At 44.3% G+C, this 23,925-nt stretch overlaps 1 long non-coding RNA gene across 1 annotated transcript in view; it reads left to right on the forward strand.

Annotated features, from left to right (window-relative positions):
* LOC134808875 (uncharacterized) overlaps positions 1-20,592 on the forward strand; it is a 46,926-nt gene extending 26,334 nt beyond the window's left edge. The window contains exon 7 of the long non-coding RNA XR_010152928.1: positions 20,485-20,592. This is a non-coding gene — a long non-coding RNA (uncharacterized LOC134808875). The remainder of the gene's footprint in view (positions 1-20,484) is intronic.
* Positions 20,593-23,925: the final 3,333 nt, after the last annotated feature.

The following is a 23,925-nucleotide window of genomic DNA, read 5'->3' on the forward strand; positions in this document are numbered from 1 at the left end:
TCCTGCATTTCTGCATGGCAGGGATAGACTGAAACTGAGAAGTAGCATCTCTCTTGGGCAGTTCACCATAGTTCCCACCACTCACACAACACATGGATGTACTTTTATACCCAAGGCCATTTGATCTCGGACCTCCTTTGGTGTGCAGGAAGCTATTGACATGTCCCAGACCACTCAAAACCCAAAGAAGGAAGCATCAGGGGTCTAACCAGAAAAGTCTAACGAGAACCCCCAGGTGCAAACCCCCTTTAGTTGTAATGGGCAAAACACATGAGACATTCCTGTAGATAGTCCTCCTGGAAGATGTGCCATATGATGAAGAAAGCAGTGGCTTCTCTGTAATAATGCAGAAGTGATTAACATTGATCCCTGAGCAAACAGTTATCTCTTATGCCCCAATAAGCTCATTTCTAGGATAACCAAACACTCCTAATGCAGTTGTTCTCCACTGAGGTGAGTGCACTGAGGTTGAGAAAGTGTCCTTGGTACTGACACATGCCACCACTGCTTCTGATTGACAATCACTGTGTTCTAACCAGTCTGAGTCTGTGTGATCACTTTTTTTTTTTGCTTTGAGACAGAGTTTCACTCTTGTTGCCCAGGCTGGAGTGCAATGGCGCATGTGTGATCACTTCTATGGTAACTATAGCTCCTCCTTCAGAACTATGTCTTGGCTCTGAATCCCTGGGGATTGTGTTACAACTAAAGGGAGAAGGAGGAACCCTGAGGATTATAAATGTTGCCAAGGGCAGTGGTGGTTCCTAAATCTATCTATGCATCAGAATCACTTAGACATTTTTTAATGTTCATGTTCCTGGGCTTGATTACACTCCTACTGTGTTAGTCCATTTGTATAGCTATAAAGGAGTATCTGAGGCTGGATAATTTATAAAGAAAAGAGGTTTCATTGACTCATGGTTCTGCAGGCTTTACAGGAAGCACAGTGCCAGAATCTGCTTCTGGTGAGGGCCTCAGGAAACTTCCAATTATGACGGAAGAAAAAGGGGAAGCAGGTGCATCACATGGCGAAAGCAGGAGCAAGAAAGAGAGAGGGAAGAGGTGTCACACTCTTTTAAACAACCAGCTCTCACATGAACTCAGTGAGAACTCACTTATCACCAAGGGGATGATACTTCATTTATGAGGGATCTGCCTCCATGATCCAATCTCCTCCCACCAGGCCCTGTGAACATTGGGAATCACGTTTCAACATGAGACTAGGAGGGGACAAACATCCAAAACATATCAGCTACTGGATTATACTCTTTGGGAATGGAATCCAGCTCTTTGCATTCTTCACATGCCCACCAGATGATTCTAATGCAGCTGTCCTAGCACCAGCCTGTGCCTCTAAGACAACTTTAGAGAGGCATTGGTTCACAGATGTGGAGGATTCTCTGGAACCTCCCACATTCATTCTGGAATCAGCAACTTCATGCCCCACACTCAATCCCTATCATGCCATCAGAGCCTTTTGTCCTACTGGAGTTTCTGATGTCACAGACAGTGGCTTAACACCATAGTCTGGTGTTAAGACTGACCTGAGCATAAATCTTTCCTCTGCCACTTGCAAACTGAGTGGTCTTGAGTAAGTTGTGACCCCTCCTCAAACTTCAGCTTCTCATCTGTGAAACAGTGATAGTAACACCTACCTCCCAGAGTTGCTGTGACAACTCCTTGGGATAGCATGTGTAAAGATTTACAACTCGAGATTTGTGTACATGATTGTTATATGGTAAATCCTGGCTCATTTTCTTGCCTTCCAGAAGTAGGGTCAGTTCAGTACTCGTAGGAACTCTTTTTTTTTTTTTTTTTTTTTTGAGATGGAGTCTTACTCTGTTGCCCAGGCTGGAGTGCAGTGGCGCGATCTCGGCTCACTGCAAGCTCTGCCTCCTGGGTTCACATCATTCTCCTGCCTCAGCCTCCCAAGTAGCTGGGACTACAGGTGCCCGCCACCACGCCCAGCTAATTTTTTTGTATTTTTTTTAGTAGAGACGGGGTTTCACCGTGTTAGCCAGGATGGTCTTGATCTCCTGACCTCATGATCCACCCGCCTTGGCCTCCCAAAGTGCTGGGATTACAGGTGTGAGCCACAGCACCCAGCCAGGAACTCTTAATTGGGACTTTTCCTCCAGGTGTCCTAATACCAGAGTACCTATGTCAGCCCACAACCCAATTTAGAGAAGAAAGACCCCAATTTAAGAATGTATGGCCCGGTGCCATGGCTCATGCCTGTAACACCAGCAGTTTGGGGGACTGAGGCAGGCAAATCACTTGAGGTCAGGAGTTTGAGACCAGCCTGGCCAACATGGTGAAACCACGTCTCTACCAAAAAAAAAAAAAATACAAAAATTAGCCGGGCATGGTGGTGCACACCTGTAATCCCAGCTACTCAGGAGGCTGAGGCAGGAGAATCACTTGAACCTGGGAAGCAGAGATTGCAGTGAGCCAAGATGGCGTCACTACACTCCAGCCTGGGTGACAGAGTGAGATCCTCTCTCTCTCTCTCTCACTCTCTCTCTCTCTCTCTCTCACTCTCTCTCTCATTCTCTCTCTCTCTCTCTATATATATGTATATATATGTATATACATACACACACACACACACACAGACACACACACACACTTTGGCTTTATGTTAAAATTTGAGAATCTGCTCCATTTGCTAATGTAAGTATGCTTCAGTTTAGTTCTCTTAAATAAAGCAAAAGCTACTCCCCATGGCAACAGTTATGGGACTCCTCCCATAGTCCACGCCTGTCTTGGGGAGAAGAGAGAGAATTATTTAAGTGACATGTTCTCAAAATAAGGCCAAAGAACAAGCTCCCCAAAATGTGCCCTAATTCCCTTGATAATTTGTGAAAAGCTGAGGCAGCTACATAAGCATTTTCCTAAGACATGGAAAATAAAGCCAGGGAGAATGCAACTATAAAAGACATTAATTTCAACCCAGAAGGGGCTCATTAAAAAACTTTAAAAAGTTATACTGTTTTCAAAACATAAGCTTTATGTCAGAATCAGCCTCAATAGATAACAATGAAGCCTTTCCCAAAAAGTGGTGATACAGGTTTAGAAAATGTATTTACCTGAGCAGGCTTGTCTAACCTGATTTGTTTTGGAATCAGATGCCTTCAGGTACCTTCTGGTATGCCAAGCCTATGGACTCTGGCCTGAGTACTTGAAGCTATGGCAAGAAGGGCAAGAAAGGAAGGGAAATCTTGATCAGAACCATGGGCAGAGGCCAGGTTCTGGAATTAAGATTTAAGGAAGTCCTGGAGGAGGAGCTGTCCATACACGTGGTGCTGATGGCCCCAGCAGGTTGCCACTGTGAGGCTACAGGGAGCAACAGTGCATCAAGCAATCTTGGAGTCCTGGGAGAGTCTTACCTTGTGAATTTATGTACTTCAAATGGGGTTTAGGGTATTCATAGATCAGGATGGAATGCACTCGAATCAGATAAGGCCATCAAAGCCTGCTGTCCTTGCTCTGCCCAGACGTAGAATATGACTCACAAACACCACCAGGAGTTGCAGATATCACATCCCAAGAATCTCACAGAGGGAATAAGGTATAAAATTGGCATTTTCTGAGCACCCAGCTGCCTGTGTTAGACTCTTTACTTCCAATAATTCATTTTAATTTTAAGATACAGGTTCTTCTTCTTCTTTTTCTTCTTTTTTATTTTTATTTTTTGACAGGTTCTCACTCTGCCACTCAGGCTGGAGCGTATAGCTCACTGTGGCCTTGAACTTCTGGTCTCAAGCGATCCTCCCACCTCAGCCTCTCAAAGTGCTGAGATTACAGGCATGAGCCACCAAACCCAGTCCACTATCCTCAATTTTATTTATTTATTTATTTATTTATTTATTTATTTATTTATTTTGAGACGAGTCTTGCTTTGTCACCCAGGCTGGAGTGCAGTTGTGCAATCCCGGCTCACTGAAACCTCCACCTCCTGGGTTCAAGTGATTCTCCTGCCTCAGCCTACTGAGCAGCTGGGATTACAGGCACCCATCACCATGCCCAACTAATTTTTGTATTTTTAGTAGAGACTTGGTTTCACCATGTTGGCCGGGTTGGTCTGGAACTCCTGATCTCAAGTGATCTGCCTGCCTCAGCCTCCCAAAGTGCTGGAATTACAGGAATGAGCCACTGTGCCCAGCCACTATTCTCATCTTAAACTGGGAAACTGGCCAGGTGCAGTGGCTCACACCTGTAATCCCAGCACTTTAGGCAGCTGAAGCGGGAGAACCACTTGAATCCAGGAGTTTGAGATCAGCCAAACAACATGGTGAGACTCCCATCTCTACAAAAATTTTAAAAATTAGCCAGGCATGGTGGTGTGCACCTGCAGTCCCAGCTACTCAGGAGGTTGAGGCAGGATGATCACTTGAGCCCAGGAGGTTGAGGCTGCAGTGAGCCATGTTTGCACCACTGCACTCCAGCCTGGGTGACAGAGCAAGACCTTATCTCAAATAAATAAATAAATAAATAATTAGGGGAAACAAAACTCAGAAAAGTTAAGGAAATTTATCCAGTGTTCCACAACTAGTAAGTGGTCATCATCCTCCTTAAACTGCAACCTCTGTATATGAAATATGTCTAACTTACAAGCTTTTATCCTTTTACCATGTGCAGTTTTGCTAGGGCTGAAGCCAAGACCTTGGTAGAACCATGTCTATTTGTTGGAAAGGAGGGTGGCCCTAGGATATTGACTCAGGAAGGAGGTATTTAGGCCAGAATCTGGAGGCACAACATTAACTTCATGGCCTTTGCTCTGCCTGAGAGGGGCATCGGTGAAAATCATGCTTACCTTCTTCCTCAACCAGGAACCCATCATTTGTAGTTACTAACAAGGTGAAGCTAACTCTGCCAATAAATGGAGGTGACTTCAATTCTGATATTTTCCCCAATAGGGAGCACAGGCAGCACTGAATATGTCCCAAATGAACTCATTTCTTACCTCACTCTAGTTTTCCTTTTGTCCTATCTGTCTCAGCTATTTCACTGACCCAAGCTGTAAATCAGACATCCATAACTGACCCTTTCCTCATTCTTGTTCTTCTAGCCTTGCCAAGCTCTCCTCATCGGTGTTACCTCCATATATCTTTGCAATTCTTCCACTTTTCTCATTTCTACTGCCACTTCCCTGGTGGAGGTGACCATCATCTCCTGCCTAGACTATTGCAGTAGACTCCTCGCTGGTCCCCTTGCCTCCAATTTTGTCATCTGCAAGTCTTTCAAAGTGATCCCAAATGCAAAGCTGACCATGTTATTTCCCCACATTTAAAGTACTGAGCATAGTACAGTGGTTAAGAGCGAGAGCTCCAAAGACAAACTACCTGGTTTTTTATCCCAGCTCTGTCATTACTGTGCATCCCTGCACAAGTCACTTAACTTAGACTTCATAACTGTAGAATGGGAATGATAATAATGATACCTTCTTCAAAGAGTTGTTCTTGAGGATTACATAGTACCAGCTACTGCCTCATTTCTTTTATCTCCTTTACAGCAAAACTCTTTGAAAGGATTTTTAAAACTTTTTATTATAGAAAGATTCAAACATACATGAAGGCCAGGCGCAGTGGCTTATGCCTATAATCCCAGCACTTTGGGAGGCTGAGGCGGGCAGATCATCTGAGGTCAGGAGTTTGAGACCAGCCTGGCCAACATGGTGAAACCCCATCTCTACTAAAAATACAAAAATTAGTCAGGTGTGGTGGCATGTGCCTGTAATACCAGCTACCTGGGAGGCGGAGGCAGGAGAATTGCTCAAACTCAGAAGGCGGAGGTTGCAGTGAGCTGAGATCGCACCACCGCACTCCAGCCTGGGTGACAGAGTGAGACTGTCTCAAAAACAAACAAAAAAACATATGTCAAAGAGAAAAAGACTTAGTATATTCTCATGTACGCATCACCAGATTTTCAGTACTTAACAGTTTATGGCTAATGTTTTATGTCTCACCTCTTCTCCTGGATTATTCTGCAACAAATCTCAGGCATATAGTTTCATCTGTAGAATTTTCAATATGTACTTCTAAAAGATAGGAGCTCTTTTACAAAAAAAACCTCACACTATATCATATCCAAAAAATAACAGTAATTTTTTCCACTATTTTTTGTAGTAATGGAATCTTACTCTGTCACCTAGTCTGGAGTACAGTGGTATGATCATGACTTACTGCAATCTTAACTTCCTGGGTTCAAGCAGTCCTCCCACCTCAACCTCCCAAATAGCTGGGATTACAGGCACACACCACCAGGCCCAGTTAATTTTAAAACGTTTTTTTTGTAGAGATGGAGGTCTCCCTATGTTGCCTGGGCTGGTCTCGAACTCTTGGGTTCAAGTAATCTTCCTGCTTCAGTCTCACAAAGTACTGGGATTACAGGTGGGAGGCACTGTGCCCAGCCTCAGTAATTCTTTGATATAATCAAGAATCCAGTCATTGTCCAAATTTTCAATTATTTCAAATGTCAGGATTTTTTCAGTGTTGTTTGTTTGAATCAAGCTATAAATAAGAATCATTCATTGTAATTTGTTGATTTACCTTTAAATCTCATTTAATTTATAGGTTTCTCTCTCCACCCTTTTTTTCATTTTTGCCATGTTTTTGTTGAAGAAACAAGACCATTTTTTCCTGTAGATTTTCCCCCAGACTGGATTTTCCTGTTGCATCCCTGTGGTGTTGCTAAATGGGTTCCTCTCTCCCTGTGGTTTTTATAAATTGATAGAACTAGAGGCTTAATTAGATTCAGGCTCTTTGTTATTTGGAAGTACATATTTCTTTTTATAGTGCCATTGGTGAGCATTGTCAAGATCCATTCATTCATCAGGAGTTGCAAAAATGATGATATTCTATTATTCCTTCTTTTTTTTTTTTTTTTGAGACAGGGTCTCACTTTGTTGCCCAGGCTGGAGTGTAGTGGCATGAACACGGCTCACGGCTGACTTACCCTCCTAGGCTCAGGTGATCCTCCTACCTCAGCCTTCTAAGTAACTTGGACTATGGGTGCACCACCATCGCCAGCTAATTTTTGTATTTTTTGTAGAGATGGGGTTTCACCAGTTTGCCCAGGCTGGTCTTGAATTCCTGGGCTTCCAAGCTGCTGACATTACAGGCATGAGCTACTGCAGTAGGCCCTCATTCCTTCATTGTTTGCTGGCTGAATACATCTACATGAAACTTCTCCTCATTAACTCTGGTTACCTTGAGGAAAAAGAGGATAGATATTTGGAGTTTTTTTTTCCCATTTACTTGCTAATTTTCAAAATAATGAATTGGTTCAGTTTCACTTTCTTTTAAATCTACTTTAGCCAGGATTTCACTCCCACAACACCACTGAACCTACTGTGGTTCATTCCTCATAATGATGCATCAGCAGCATTTAGCACTGAGGATCAATCTCTTCTTGAAACACCGACTTTACTTGGCTTTGAAGACACCACATCCTTTCGGTTTTCTCTCATCTCATTGACCTCACCATTTCAGTCTCCTTTGCTGGTTCATCCTTATCTTAAACTCTTATGTTGGAGTACCCCAGGGCTGTCTTTAAACTTCTTCTCTGTATATACACTTGGATCCTTGGAGATCTCATTTGGTCTCATTGTTTTAAAAATGCCATTTTTATACTAAATACTCACATATTTCTATCTCCAGTCTATGCCTCACCTCCGAACTTCAGACTCACATGCAACTGTCTACTTTATATCTGTGTTTGGAGTGTAATAGGCATTTCAAACCCAACCTGTCTGAAATCTAATTCCCAGTTTTCTCCTAAAACCAGCTTCATCCACATTCTTCATCATTTTAGTTAATGACAACATTCTTCCAATTGCTCTGGCCAGAATTTCTGGAGTAACTTTTGAGTCCTCTTTTCCTCTCTTATCCCATATCTAATTTTGGGGAAAATGTATTGATTCAAAATACAATACATGGGGCTGGGTGTGGTAGCTGAGGCCTGTAATCCTAGCACCTTGGGAGGCTGAGGTCACTTAAGGTCAGGAGATTGAGACCAGCCTGGCCAACATGATGAAATTCCATCTCCACTAAAAATACAAAAATTAGCCGTGTGCGGTGGTGCGCACCTGTAATCCCAGCTACTCGGGAGGCTAAGGCAGGAGAATTGCTTGAAGCCAGGCAGCGGAGGTTACAGTGAGCCAGGATCATGCCACTGTACTCCAGTCTGGGTGACAGAGCAAGACTCCATCTCAAAAACAAACAAACAAAAATAAAAAAAGGCACCCCCAAAATATAGTACATGCAAAGATCAGATCACTTCTCACATCTGCCACTGACGCCACTCTGGTATAAATCTCTATCATCTCTCACCAGGATTATTGCAATACTCTCCAGTTCATGCTATTTCTCCTGTCCTCATCCTCCACTTTCGCTTGCATTGCTACCATTCAAAATTTGACACTCAGCTCAGTCATCCGTTCTTCACATAGCATGCAGAGTAACTCTTTTAAAATATGCCCAGTTATAATACTTCCCCCTTAAAACCCTCCACAGGTTCTCATCTCACTCAGAGATGCCCAAGTCCCTAAAATGACCTTTAGGGCCCCACATGATCTGTACCTCTGCTTCTTCTCTGATTGCATCTCTTGCACTTCACTTGTCCCATTCTATCTATACCACCTTCCTTGAACAAGGCAAGCACACTCTTGACTCAGGGCCTTCGCATTTGCTCTTTTATCTGCTTGGAACAGTCTTCCCCACCTATGCTCTTGGCTTATTTTCTCACTTCCTTCAAATCTTTGTTCAAGAGTCATCTTCTCAATGAGCCTATTCTAGACATCTATCTTAAAAACTGCACCTTCTCCAGTACCACTATACTCTCTTCTTGCATCATTTTCATCCATTGTGCTTATGACCCTTAAATATACCATATATTTGCCTTGTTAATTTGGTTGGTTTTCTCCCCCCCACTTGAATGTAAGCTGCAAGACAGCAGGATGTTTTTGTCTTGTTCACTGCTGTACCTTAGAGTCCAGAGCAGAACTTAACACATGGCAGTACTCCAGTGATAGGTTCAAGGGCATGCAACCAGTGCAGGTGCGTGGGGCCCGTGCTCAGAGAGGGGGCCCTGCACTTGGAGTTTAATGCTGTGTGGTTGCCATCTTGAAATTCTTAATAATTTGATCTTTACATCTGTGTTTTGTAAGTGAGTCCGACTGGACACTGGAGCATGCTTCACGGGCTTGGTGCTCCAATTCGCATGTGATTTTGCCTCTGTTGTCCTTCACCTCTTCCAGATGGGTTCTCACCTACCTCCTCTTCCATTCCTTCTCAGCAACTGCCACCTTATGCCTCAGAGGGGCCTTGGGCATGGACATAAGGAGGGTCAGAGTTGGGCATATGTGTGGCCTATGATCGAAGTCTCAGGGCAGGGCAGTGGGTGCCTGTGAGGGTCTGTACTTGCCCTGCCAGTATCCCTGTGCTTCAGGAATACAATATTAAATAGCAAATAAAAAATACCATGACTAGTGGAGAGGGACCATGGTAGGAGGTAAAAAGCTTTTTCCTGCTTTTGAACTAGAGGCCCCACATTTTCAATGTGCATTGAAACTTTTCACCCTCACATCATGCAGCCATCCCTGTAGTGCTCAATATATATTTGTGAAATGAATGAATGAATACTATATGTAAAACTCTGAGAAAATCTGGAATGTGCTAGGCATTCAGTAGAAGTTAGCTATTATCAGCTATTGGCTTATTAATGGCCACTTCTTGCTTCAAGTTTAACACTCAAGTTATATCCAACTATAGTTTTCTCCCCATTTTGTGATGTTTTGACACATGCATGTCTTTGCTTCTTGTCTTCTCTGCTGGGAATTCTTTTCTCTTTTCCTCCACTTTCACATACATGGCTACCACTCAATGTGGCCACCCCTTCCTCCAGGAAGTCTTCTCTTATTCCTCCTGGGTCAGCTCCTCCATCTGCACCCACTTAAAACCCTGCATTCTTTCCCTCTGTCAGGTTTACTTCTTCCAAGGTGGGTAAGCTTCATCCAAAGGCTCAGAACTTCATTTGATGGGCTTTGGAACATGACTGTGCCACTAACCCAGTTTAGGCACCTCTTTTGCCAAGGGTGAGCTCCCTCCCTAACCCTGTGCCCCTGAGTTAAGCATTTGCTCTTCCTCTGCTCCATGCCTTATCTGGAGCCAGATTGATTGCTGTTAGTACCCAGGGTCCCAGTGAGACAGGGACTTGCCTGAACCTCAGCCTGCTATCGAGATCCTAATACCCACCCTAGTTGTGTCCATGGACAGCTCTTCTGGAATGGTGCTGTTCTGTTAGCACTGGAGCTGTGCACATTTTCTTTTTGCGTGTGCATGCTTTTTAACAACCTTGAGCTTTGGTATCTCTATCTGTGAAATGGGAGTAAAAGTGTCCACTGGCAAGTTTGTTGAGAAGTTTAAATAAAGAATACCTGACAAAATAGGAGCTCAGAAAAATATTTGCGCCTCCTTCTGCCAGATGTAATAGTAGCTACTGGCATGGGCCCTTCCTATTGGCATGGTCCTCCTGTTTTCTGTGCTGACATAAACAATTTTGAGCTACTCTAGTCTCAGTCTGTATGACACACTGGTCCTGCCTCAGCGTTAGTCACTATCTCCCCAGTAGGTCCTCCTGGCCTCAGAGAGGGAAAAAAAAATCATTGTTTTGGTTCAAGTGTGATAAACAGTGATTGACAGGCCTGAAAAAGAAGCTGTTGAACAACGAGAAAAAGCCTCTAATTATTCCCCTTAACCTGTCTGTTATCCTGTCTGTTCAATTCATTCTTTGACAACTGCCTTTCCCCACTGCTTTACTGTTTAGGAATAAATTATTTTGAAGAAATGTGTTTTCAATAAATTTGTTAAGGCTAAAATGTTGACATCTGGAACATTCTCCATATTCTGAATCTGAGCTCCCCCATCCTCCACCAAGAGAGTGGGAGTCACTCTTGCTGGTGAAGCATTGGTGATGGCAGCCAACAGGAGACTCAGGTCCGAGTGGGGGAAACCATCTTCTGGCCCTAGATCGTTTGCAATTAGCTGGGTGACGTTCTGGCAATGCCTTACCCTCTCAAAGCCCAGCTGCTTCACCTGCAAAATAGACACACTCTACATATCTTTTGGAATAATGGATGTAAAAGCACTTTGGAAATGCAAAGGACTTTTTTTTTACATGATGCTCAAAATACAGACCAATTCAGTGAAAAGAAAAGAATGACTGACAGTGGGCTGGTCACCCCAGCTCCTGCTCTTGGACTCAGTCTCTGATCTTGGTCCCTCAGGCAGTGTCCTCTGTGTAACTCCTCTCTGTAATGTTCATCTCTGTAATGAAGAGGCTGGTGAACCCTTCAGGGATTCTCCTGGGACTGGGGAAGGTGGAGGAAGGGAAGAAGAAGGAGGGTCTTAGGATGAGGGAGAAGGGGTAGGGAGCCTAGGATTTTACTGTGGTAGCTCAGAGCCACAGGCTTTAGGAGTGATCATTATAATTATTGTTACCTTTGCTACAGCACTTGCTCATCTTTCCGCACTGTTGCTTGAACCTATAAATTACCCTGATGGTCATTGTTAGTAGCCTGGTCATGGTTTAACTGGGCATGGTTTAATCCAAGGAGTGGGTTCTCTCTTTTTTTTTTTTTTTGAGACAGGGTCTCACTCTGTCACCCAGGCTGGAGTAGTGCAGAGGCGCGACCACAGCTCCCTGTAGCCTTGACCTCCCATGCTTAGGTGATTCTTCCACCTCAGCCTCCCGAGTAGCTGGGACCACAGGCATGCACCACCACACCTAGCTAATTTTTGTAGAGATGGAGTTTTGCCATGTTGCCCAGGCTTGTCTCGAATTCTTGGACTCAAGTTATCTGCCCACCTCAGCTCTGCAAGGTGTTGGGATTACAGGCGTAAGCCACCGCGCCGGCCTGGAGTGGGTTCTCTTGGTAGTGAATCCATTGTGGTCTGCATAAAGGACCCAGTCGGTGATGATAAGAAGAGCCTGGGCCAAGAGTCAAGAGCCCCTACCTAATCTCATAGTCAGCTTTTTGGAGTTGAGCTGAAAGTTAAACAGCACTCTGTAAGAAGGGACTTAAGCATTCAACGAATCATATTAATAATGAACATTGTGAGCACTTTTGTTTTGTGGGGCTTTGTTTTGACTCTCTCTCTCTGTCACCCAGGCTGGAGTGCAATGGTATAATTAGGGCTCATTGCATCCTCAAACTCCAGGGCTCAAGTGATCCTCCTGCCCTGGTCTCCTTAGTAGCTGGGACCACAGGTGGATGCACCACACCCAGCTAATTCTTTTATTCATTTTTTTTTCTCTGTTAGAGACAGGAGCTTGCTATGTTGTCCAGGCTGGTCTCAAATTCTTGGCCTCAAGCTCTCCTCCCGCTTCGGCCTCCCAAAGCACTGGAATTACAGGCATGATTATTATGCTTGGCCTGCACACTTTCTATATGTCAGGCAGATGCCAACCAGGGGACTTTCCTGCCCCTCAAGTTATAGATAAAACTGGCTGGGTATGGTGGCTCACACCTATAATACCAGCACTGTGGGAGGCTGAGGTGGCAGGATCATTTGTGGCCAGGAGTTTGAGAATAGCCTGGACAACATAGCAAGACCCCATCTCTACAAAAAAATTTTAAAAATAGACAGATGTGGTGTTGTGTGCCTGTAGTTCCAGCTACTCAGGAGGCTGAGGTGAGAGGATTGCTTGAGCCTGGTAGTTTGAGGCTCCAGTGAACTGTGATCCTGCCACTGCTCTGCATGACAGCCAGAGGGATCCTTTACAAGATAAGCTACATCGTGTTTCTCCTCTGCCTAAACCTTCCAGTGGCTTCCCATCTCATGCAGAGGATGACCCATCTTACAGAGGTCTCCAAGGCCCTCCATGATTTGGCCCCCAGCTACCTCTCATATCTCATTCTCTACCATTCCCCCTCATTCATCAAATTCAAGCCATACTGGCCTCCCTGCCATTATTCCAACACATCATGCCTGTTTCCACGTCAGGGCTCTTACACTTCTTCTGCTTGGAATGCTCTTCCTCCAGATATCTGCATGGTCTTGTACTTTGCTCTCCCTCTGTCACTTCGTTCAGGTCTCTGCTCAAATGTCATCTCATCATATGGTCCTTCCTTGACTGTCCTGTGTGAAAAAGTGCCCTGATCCCTCACTATCCTTTTATCTTCTTTTATTTTTCTTTATTGCACATAGCCACCTGACATATTAAGTATTTATCTATTTGTTTATTTGCTTACTTTCTCTCCTGCCAGGTCCCCACTAGAATATAAGCCCTGTGTAAGCAAGTGCTTTATCTGTTCTGCTCAACCTCTTTGTCCCCAGTTCCTAGAGCAATTTCCAGCACACGGTGGGCACTCAACAACTATTTGTTGAAATCCTCGTTGAAAAGTAGAATTGCCAGGTTTTGGTAATTGTTTGGATATGGAAAATAAGGTATAGGAAGAGTTTAAGGGGTTAAGAATTTCTAAAGCAGGGCTTTGTAAAATAATTTACGTGGTTATTATCAAGCTTTTTTTTTGTCCTCTGGCCCAGTTTATCTTGGACACCATTAGATGTCACCACGTGTTTTGCTCCATTAAAGTCTCATTAATGCAAAAATCCTAAGACTCCTGAGGAACAAACTTTGATAGCAGATCTGTGACTGGGCAAGGCAGAACTGCACTCCGGGAGGACACTTAGCTTGCTTATCTACTGAGAATCAAGCATGGTGTGGGGGTTGCAATCTTCTGTATCTGGTTGGGACTTAATTGTGCTAAGGAATACCAGGCTGAGGAATTATTTGGGTTGCATCCATGCTGTGGACATGAGTCTCAGGACTCCCTCTGTGACAGGTTTATGGGTGCAGAGGTGGCCAGGCATAAAAAAGAGCAGAGGCCATGGTCGGATACATGGAGTTCAACACAGCGAAGCTGGATCACCTGCCAGCTCTTACCTCCCGAGGTGAGGAAAGAGAAGGGGACTGTGTTAGCTTCCCAGGGCTGCTATAACAAAGTACCACAGACTGGGAGGCTTAAAACAACAGGCATTTATTATCTCACAGTTCTGGAGGCTGGAAGTTCAAAATTAAGGTGTCAGCAGGGCTGCACTGTCTCTAAGACTTTGGTTAGACTCTTTGCTTGCTTATTCCTGGCTCGTGGAAGCTAGGATTGCTTGTGGTCATCTTTGCAGGCTCAAGAGTGGAAGCCCAACTATAGCAGCAAAGAATGAGGCCAATACAGAGAGAGAAGCAGAACTGAGGAATGGAAAGAGTAACAAAGTTGCTCAGGCACATCATTTGAGCCCCAAATCCAGAGAGGCCTGAAGCTGTCTCTCACCTGCACCTTATCTCATCCTTCTGAGTTATGTGAGCCAAGGAATCTCCTTTTTGGATTAAGCTGGTTTGAGTTGGTTTTCTATTACTTGCACTCAAATACTGTAGTTCTAAAAAAAATATTAGTACAGCATATATCTTTTCAATAAATTCCCCTTTTCATGAGGTGACTTGATTGAACGACTCTGTAATTCACAGTCGAAAGGACCCAACTGAAAAAATTAGGGAGGCATTTGACTCGCTGTTATATAGTTGAGAAGACTGAGGCCAAGGTCACACCATTAGTAAATATCAGAACTAGTATGTGAACTCAGGAATGGATTCAAACAGTAGGGATCCAGAGGTTGTTTTTCTGCAATATATTTCATCATATTTCTACAGAAGACTTGAGTAATGATGAAGGAGAAACCATTCATGTCCCAGCCCCACAACTCATTTACCAAGTTATTGAAATCCTCTGGGCCTCAGCTTCCTCCTCTGTAAAATGGGGTAATAATATTTCTTACCTCATAGAACTGCAGTAAGAATTAAATAAGATTTTAGATATGTAGATATTACAGAGAGAGATGCAGATAGAGATATACACAATGCATAGAACAGTTTCTGGCACATAGAAAACACTCAATAAAAGTTAGTTATTATTATAATAATTATCATCACCACCATCATCATTATCATTAAACTCCTGGGCTTAAGCCCAAAACCATCAATCAGCCTACACTCGTGTGGCTAGCAGAGGGACAGCTGCACTTGCTGTCAGCTTATTCTCAAAGCCTCAGGATTTGGCTGTTGCTGGTAGAGCATTTTAATGTGGCTCAGTGTTTTCATTTCTGTCATTTTGTTGTACCTGCCCCCTGAGGCGGCTGAAGCAGAGAAATCCCCGAGAAAAATAAATAAGTAAAATAAGCTGTGATGAAGCCCCTTTGTTATTCTCTGTGTTCAAGCTGTTTTTCAGGGTATCTTTTGGTAACCAGGCCAAGACTCGGAATCCAGTGGATCAAGCACAGGTTTTGGTCCCTGGGGGTGACAGATTGGGTGGGTGGGGGCCAGCGGGTGATGGGGACAATATGGGGTGGCTTGGCAGACAGCAGCTGGGGCAACAATGCATTCGGGAAGCAGTAGTTTTCAAATTCATATAACAGCATGACGATCACCCATTAATTAGAGCCACAGATATTCAGAAGCCAGCTTAGCAATCTCTAAAGATTATTTTTAACTACACACACCAGACAGCCGGGCTGGCTCCCCTGGCAGCTCTGTCAATCTCAGCAAATCTGAGTTAGAGTCGTGGAAGGTGACAGCAGGGGAAATGGTGGGCCGGGACAGCATTCCTCTTGGGTGTGCAACAATTGAAGAAAAACCTTTAGGCTAGGCAGACCCACCCATGGACCCGACCACCATGGTAAATAAGAACCCCTTTCTGTTACTAGCGCTTATCAGGGCCTTCTACCTGCTCCTGCCCCTGACTGATGAAAGAATCTTTTGAGTTCCTGATCCACTGGCGTGGTCTCTTGCTTTCAGTCCTGCTCTTTAGAATTTAAAGATGACCTTCATTTCAGCATCTCTACTTTGACCTTTAGAGGTTTCAAGGGCAGACCTGCATTTCCAGTCTGTCTGCTTTGGATAACACCCTACCAGGCTGGAAACTTGCCATGCACGGATCTTTCGCAACTCTTCCCACCTTCCCAACAAAGACCACTGGACAGATTTTCTACTCTTATTCCTCCCTCTTCTCCAGAGAGTTGGATTCAGAGGGCTGGAGTAAAGACTGAGCATCAGAATTTTAACCTAAGTACCTTAGGTGACCTGGTGCAGGTGGGTCCTGCATTCATACACACTACCTCACATGTTCCATGAACATTCCCTTCTTGTCTCCTTTACTTGCACAGGGATGCTTTTCTCTTTAGTCGTGGCCTTTTAGGTTATGCAGAGGAATGAATTCAGCTTGCAGAGATTTGGGAAATTTTGTCCTTATGAAGCAAGAGGCTACACAGGAGGAAATGATGTGACATCTCAAGATTACTGGAGAAGAGACTTTACAGAGACATTATACATAAGTTTTTGCCATTATTATCTTTTCCACCTTTTCTTTATTCTGTCTCCTCTGTCCCACAAAACCCTGATCCCATGATGAAGAGTAGGAGAAAAGGCATCCAATCATTGTCTTCCTGGGACTTTCTTTCCTTACAATGGCTGGTACCACTAATCTTGCTCTCAATTCTAGATATTTTCATCATTCTTAAGTCTACCACTATGCTTTGAGGGCCCTCAAGTTGCCTACATTCTATTTATGAGACAGGATAACTTAGGTTCCATGAGGGGGTCATAAAACCCTTTAGATTAAAAAAAAAAGTTATAGTAGGCATAGTCTGAAACAAAAGAGATAAGAAAAGCCATCATGTAAAAAACAGGTAATTCAGGGCTATTCCATTTTGAGGAAGGAAGGGAAGAGCCTTGCTTCAGACACAGGGAGATGGGAGAATGGTATTAGCTGGTGCAAAAGTCATCACAGCTTTTGTCATCACTTTCAATGCAAAACCTCAATGACTTTTGCACCAATCTAATGGTTTTCTGCCCTTTAGCACGGTTTAGTCCACTTCTGTTTCATGATAAGACCTTCACATGGTTAAGATTTTGTAGCACTAGGTCTCTGTGATCTGATGACTTACAACACTCAACTATATTGTTTGATCCTCACAACCTTTCAACATAGTGTAATTAATTAATTAAGCAAATATTCATTAAGCTCTGACTGTGTGCCAAATGCTCTGTGAGGTCTTTGATGTATACAGAAGTAAATCAGACAAGATCTTTGTCTCTAGGGGTTCATTCGTTGGAGGAAAACCAAGGGTCAGAGAAGCCAAGTGACCTGCCAGATTTGCAAATCAAATAGTGGCAGAGCCAATACTGGAAACAAAGGACCCCATTCTTTCTTCTCCACAGGATTCAGTTACTGAGATCATGATCTCTTATTTTGGTTTTCTTTTCTTTTCTTTTTTTTGTTTTGAGATAGTGTCTCTCTCTCTCTGTCACCTAGCAGGAGTGCAGTAGTACCATCATAGCTCACTACAATCTCCAACTCCTAGGCTCGAGTGATCCCCTGGCCTCAGCCTACCAAGTAGCTGGAACTATAGGCATGAACCACTATATCCTGGCTAATTAAAACATTTGTTTTTGTAGAGACAGAGTCTTGCTATATTGCCCAGGCTGGTCTTGAACTCCTGGCCTAAGCAATCCTCTCACCTTGGACTTCCAAAGTGTGGGGATTACAGGTATGAGCCACCATGCTCAGCCATGATCTCTTATTCTTGACATCCTGAGATGCAACTACTGGGCCAAGGCTTTAAATGGCTTTTCCTGCAGTGGGATTACCAAGTCCTGACCACCCTGCAACCCCTGCTCTGGCAATGATCTCCATCTCCTGTTATTTGTGCTCTTGTGTAATTTCCTTCCACTAAGTGACTAATGATTCACTTCTGGCAAATAAAATGCAGTAGCTATGATAGAATGGCACTTCTGAGATAGGTTATAAAAAGACTGTGGTTTGCACCCTGGGTGTGCTCTCTCTTGCTGTCTTTCCTGAATCACATGTGGTAGAGGAAGCAAGCTTCCATACTGTGAGTGGTCTTTTGGAGAGGCCTATATGGTGTGACGAGGAACTAAGATCTTTAGCCTCATAACTCATAAGGAACTGACGCCTGATGACAACCACGTGAGCAAGCTTGGGATTGGAGCTTTCAGCTCTAGTTGAGTCTTCAGATGAGACCATGTTCCTGGCCAACAGCTTGATGGCAACCTCTTCAGAGAACTTGAGCCAGCAGAGAACTTGAGCCAGAGGCATCCAGCTAAGACTCATTCATATTCCTGCCCCGTAGAAACTGGGAGATAATAACGTTTTTTGTTTTAAACTATTAAACTTTGGGGTAATTTGTTATACAGAGATAGATAATACAGTATCTTTGCTGCCTGGACTTTAACTTAGTCCTCTCCTTCCTGGAGGTGTCTCCAAGGGCCCACTCAGCCTGGTGATGATAATTGGAACTGGGAGACTACAGTGTGTTGAGGGGCGCTGCAGTTAGGGGAGTATGGCTGGAGGAGCAGAAAGTAATTCTATGAAGAATGACCTCATCCTTCAGAGAATGGCTGTGGAGGAACACAGGACTGGAGAATAAAGCCTCTCTGTCATGCAAGTCCAGCTGGGCTGGGCAAGGTCTCGGTGCCAAGCTGGGCTGAAAGTGTTAAAGACTATGGACTTTCCCTTGGCAAGACTGGGGCTCCCATTAAGTCACTAGGAAGAAGATGAAAAGTGAGAGGGAATTGGGGCAACAGTAAGGAGATTGGAAGCTATAGTTAGTGTCCAAAGGATCAGGCTCTGCTACTTACTGGCTCAATGACCTTGAACAAGTTGTTTAAGTTCTTTGAACCAAACATTTAAAGTGAGTATTGTAATAATATCCACTTTGAAGGGCCATTTTAAAGATTAAATGGGATGATTTAGATAGAGCTTTGAGCAGAATGCAGAATAGTTGATATTACTATTATTCCTGGAAGGGATCCAAGTTGGAAGTTTTGCCTTCAATGTTTCTGCTGTGATCTGGGTGGGTGGAAGGGGCCAGCAGGGCCCCCCCAGTAGGGCTGTGGAGGGCAATTTGGTGAGCCCCTCTCAAAAGCAAATGCATAAATAAAAGGCCAGTGGAGATACCAGAGACCACCTCAAAAGGGAATTGGAACATCAGAAGATTCGTATGAAAAAGGCTTGTAGTCTACAAAACATGGGTAAACCTTCAAATATAGCTCAACCCTCATTTGACATAGAGAAACTCTTATTGACAGCTTACCCCAATAAGTCAATGGACAAAAATGGGCAAAGGGTCTCATCTGGAAGCCATGACTCACGGTTCTCCAGAGAATTTGTACAGGAGCAGAACCCAGGAGGGTGAATTCACACCTCATCGATGTCAGTAATTTCACACTGAGGAGAAGGTAACAGTGTAATGAGTTGGAAAACAAGATAATATTAGAAGAGAAGTGATGCTTCAGAAATGAGATGAAAGTTTTTGTAGAAAAGATCACAGAAAGTCCATGATTATAAAGGATAGCCTTGATTGATCACAGTTGGGTGGAAGATTTAAGAGGATGAAAAAATTGAGTAATAAAAACATATATGAACACTTCCCAAGGTTTGCAAGGGTTATGTTTCTGAGTCTGGTGTATTTCAAAAATTGTACATGTGTTGACATTGCGTATGTGAATCTAACATAATTCTGAAGATGATTATTGTATACAGGACCCTACAGAGAATACAATATAATAGGGCTACCTGTATGTGATCAGTCCCTAAAGTTTTTGAAACATTAGTAGGTAAAAGCAGGATAAGTGCTCATTTAAAATTTATGGGCCCGTGTGGTTGCTCATGCCTGTAATCCCAGCACTTTGGGAGGCCAAGGCAGGAGGATTGCTTGAACCCAGGAGTTCGAGACCAGCCTGAACAACATGGCAAAACCCTGTCTCTACTAAAGATACAAAACTTAGCCGGGCATGGTGGCACATGCCTGTAGTCCGAGCTACTCAGGAGGCTGAGGAGGGAGGATCACTGGAGCCTGGAAGGTTGAGGCTGCAATGAGAAGGTTAAGCCTGGGTGACAGACTGAGACCCTGTCTCAAAAAATAAAACAATAATAAAATAAAATAAAATAAAATTTACAGATCATTTTCTGAATCTAAATTTACAGACCTTAATTTACCTTTGGAGGAGACTGCTGCTTTAAGAAAAAAAATCTCAGAATGGCCTTTTTGTTATCCAGAAGTAAAACATTGTACTCATTGTTCTTGATGGAAATTGTGACATCATTGTTAAACTGACTATAGATATTGGTAATGTAAATTGTGACTTTGCAAAGCTACTATTTACTGAGCATTTCCCATAAGGTCAAAAGAACCACTTGGAACACTCATTCAGCATACAGATTCTGAGCCCCTCCCTGAAGATCTGATTCACTAGGCTTGGTGTAAAGCCCTGGAACCCATAGATTTAACAGGAGCCCTCCACTGGCATATATTATGGGAAATAGTTTGGGAAGTAGTGCTTTACATGATTTATGTCAAGTAATTATTACAATTGCTCTCTGAAGCCGCTACCATGATTATCTCAATTTTACAGATGAAGAAACCAGCTCAGAGTATAAGATATGGTATACCTAAGTCAAATAGTTAACAAACAGGAGCGTTGCTGACTCTGGCACCCAGGACTGCTTGTCTTCAAAGCCAGGTAGGTGCAAAACCATTTTACTGTTCTGGTTGGTAGGCATGGTTGATCAACAGCTGCATAGGTTAGCTGGCTGGCTATTTCCACATACGCCCTCACTGGGTTAGGGCATGGGAAGTTGCTTGCAGGGAGTGGGGCATAGAGGGGAAGAATGGGAGGTCTGAAGTCTTCTTGGTGAGATAATTTATGGACTCCGAGCTCAAACAGTGCTGCTTTGGGGCCCAGGAGACAAAATGTGACACCGACATAGATCTGGGGCTCTAGATAGTGGTGATATTGAGAGCATCAGGAGATGGTACCCTCCGAAGATCACTGGTGATTTCAGAAGGGGCATCTAAGAATCTCCCTCTGATGCTACCAGGGCTGTGACATGGGACAGGGCACCTGAAATAGGAGAGGGAGAATATGATGGATGTTGTGTGGTGATTGTAAATAAGTGGGTTGTTTTAAGAGCATATAAGATATGCCCTTGGGGACTGCTCCAAATAACTGGGAAATGCCTTTTGTAAGGAAGGTTGGATGAGGTGGGAGCCCAAGTCATTGTCATGTGGACAATAAAAGTAAATGGGACCCCATTTTATATCCACAGACCTTGACACTTAGATTACATAATTGGATTTTTGATGTGTCTAGACCTCATTATGTTTCTTAAGGACGGGTGCTGTAATACAGTGTCTAGCCCAGGGGGAGAGATGCAATAAAGATCTTGTGTTGAATAGAGAAAATTTGAGCTGTAGCTCCCCTCTTTCACTAACTGTTTGTGTTAGGCCGTTTTTTGCCTTGCAATAAAGAAATACCTGAGACTGGGTAATTTTTAAAGAAAAGAGGTTTCATTGGCTCACAGTTCTGCAGGCTTCATGGGAAGCATGGTGCTGGGATCTCCTTGGCTTCTGGGAAGGTCTCAGGGAAATTACAATCATGGTGGAAGACAAAGGAGGAGGAGGAGCAAGAGAGGGAGAGTGGAGAGGGTGGTGCCACACACTTTTAAATGCCCAGCTCTCACAAGAATTCACTCTCACTATCGCAAAGACAGCACCAAGCCATGAGAGATCCACTCCCATAATCCAAACACCTCCCACCAGGCCCCACCTCCAGCATTGGGGATCACAATTCAACATGAGGATTTGGGCGGGGACAAATATCAAAACTGTATGTCTGTTCCTCAGCTTCCTCTTCCTTCCTATTCCATAGCCCAGCTTTATTTCTGGCAAAGACTAAGATGCTGAGGCTCTTGTGTTTGTTCTTCCCTTCTCACATATTGGTCATGTGGTGGGTAGGAGATGTAGGATGGTGATTTATTGAGTGATTTGTGAGACATTGGCCTAAGAACTCAAATACAAATGCACACCCATGCTACTATCTCATTTAATCCTCACCTCCACCCTGTGAAGAAAATGTTATCCATACATGATAATGAGGGCTCCCCTACCCAGAGCATGAAGGTATGGAAAATAAAGTTTCCATTTGAGAACCAGACTCTTTAGATTCTTACACAATGGGTGAGAACAGCCACTTACAGTGAAATAAAAATCAGTCTGTGAAGATGTGACTTAAGAGTTTGAGACTCCCTCCCCGCTACCTTCAGTGCCATTCAAGGTGACCAGGGAGGCATTCCCAAAAGGAGTGTAATTACAAAGTGGAAACCAAGCAATTTGCTTTCCATTCTTTTGGGAAAGGCAGGGAGAACAGAAGGCAAGTGTTTGGCCTGGTAGGATGGAAAAGGAAACCCAAAGAACTTGGTGATGCCCAAACACTGAAGAGAACACAGGGAGGCTAACCAAATAGAGACCTACCTTTCTGTGGCAATGCTGTGGAAGGATGGTGAGAGGCCCACAAGCCACTTAGACAGGGGACCCTGATTAAGATCAATAAAGCAAGTCATAGACTCTTATTCCAAGCTTCACAAGCAAGACACTTCCATAGGTCCCTGGGATGCCAAGCCTCTGGGTGGGAGCATACTCCCTGAGCCATTGTACCCATCAAGTCTGCTCCCTGGCCTTCTGGGATTTACGCTCCAGTTCTTGTGCCCTTGGACACTCTAACTCCTGAGACGTGAACCATCCATATGCCAATAAATCAGGTCTGGGAGCTTCTCAGGCCATGCACGGATTCTGGACTGTGGTGAGTTGATGAAAGGAAATGCCTGTCTGGTGAGCCACCTGACCTTCCTTAGGAACACCCCTCTGAATCTTTGCGCCCAGAGCATACCTTTTGCACAAGAGAAAGTATCACTCCTTCCATTCTGGCAGCCAAACAAACACAGATTTTAAACACTTGGCCAAGGTCACTCAAGCAAAACCCTTTTTCCTCTGTTCCCGAAGCCCATACACGTATCTCCTCCCCAACTGTCCTTCCAGAGATTTACCTTCTGTTTCTCCCCCTTTCTCTCCACTCCTTCCTCCCAGGCCCTTCTCTATTGTCCCACAGCCTTGTGGTGGCACTCCAGCAGTTTTCCACAGGGAAATCCTCTTCTGGGCCAAGGCTGCATCGCGGGAGCCTTTGAGCTCTTGCTTCTGTCTCATTACAGGACTCCGACTACTGAAGGGCCAAGACTCTTGGCAGTCTGAATCTGGGGTCCCAGCTGCCTTGCCAGGTTGGCAGATATCTCTCCACTAATGCAGGTGTCTTAGAAGGTAGGCCTTGTTGCTTCAGAAAGCAGTGGGTGTTAGAGGCTAAAATGGCAGACTGTCTCTCATGGGCCGTTCAGGTGAGCAGACTGCTCGAGAGAGGCCTTGGGTCAGTGCTCTTGTCTGAGAGGGGCCTTTGGAGACAGTGGCCCGGAGGCCTCTGACCTGGCTTGGGGAGAATGAGGGAACCAAATTCCAAGAGCAGGCTGAACATGCCTCAAGTGATGCTGTGGCTTCAGGTTTTTCCTTCATTATCCCATTTCCTCCTCACAACAACCCCTCTCCTGAGGACCTTATATCTCAGGAGAGGCAGCAAACTTGCCCAAGGCCACCCAGCTAGAAAGTGGCTGAGTAGGGGGCAGAACCCAGGTCTGTCTGATTCTCACGCTGCCCTGGCGTGGAACTCCCTGTGGTGTGGGGGTGTGATGCGTCCTCCTGGGTTGGAAGCACAGGAGCAGCATGATGCTTCTAGACAGACCGAAGCCTATCAACCACCCTGGTGGACCATCTGTGTTAGGAAGACCAGTCTTAGGCACAAGCCTGGCCCATGGAAGACAAGCCACTTATGCTAGTGTCCTTGTCATTCCACCACAGGCACCAGAAACTACCAACAGAACTGATTATTATTACTGTTATTTTTACAAAGAGGCTGCTATCTTAGACCAGCAAGGAGAATTCGTATCCCCTTCTGCCCAATGCAAAGTGCTAG

Source organism: Pan troglodytes, chromosome 19 (genome assembly GCF_028858775.2).
Source record: "Pan troglodytes isolate AG18354 chromosome 19, NHGRI_mPanTro3-v2.0_pri, whole genome shotgun sequence".
Classification (NCBI taxonomy): Eukaryota; Metazoa; Chordata; class Mammalia; order Primates; family Hominidae; genus Pan; species Pan troglodytes.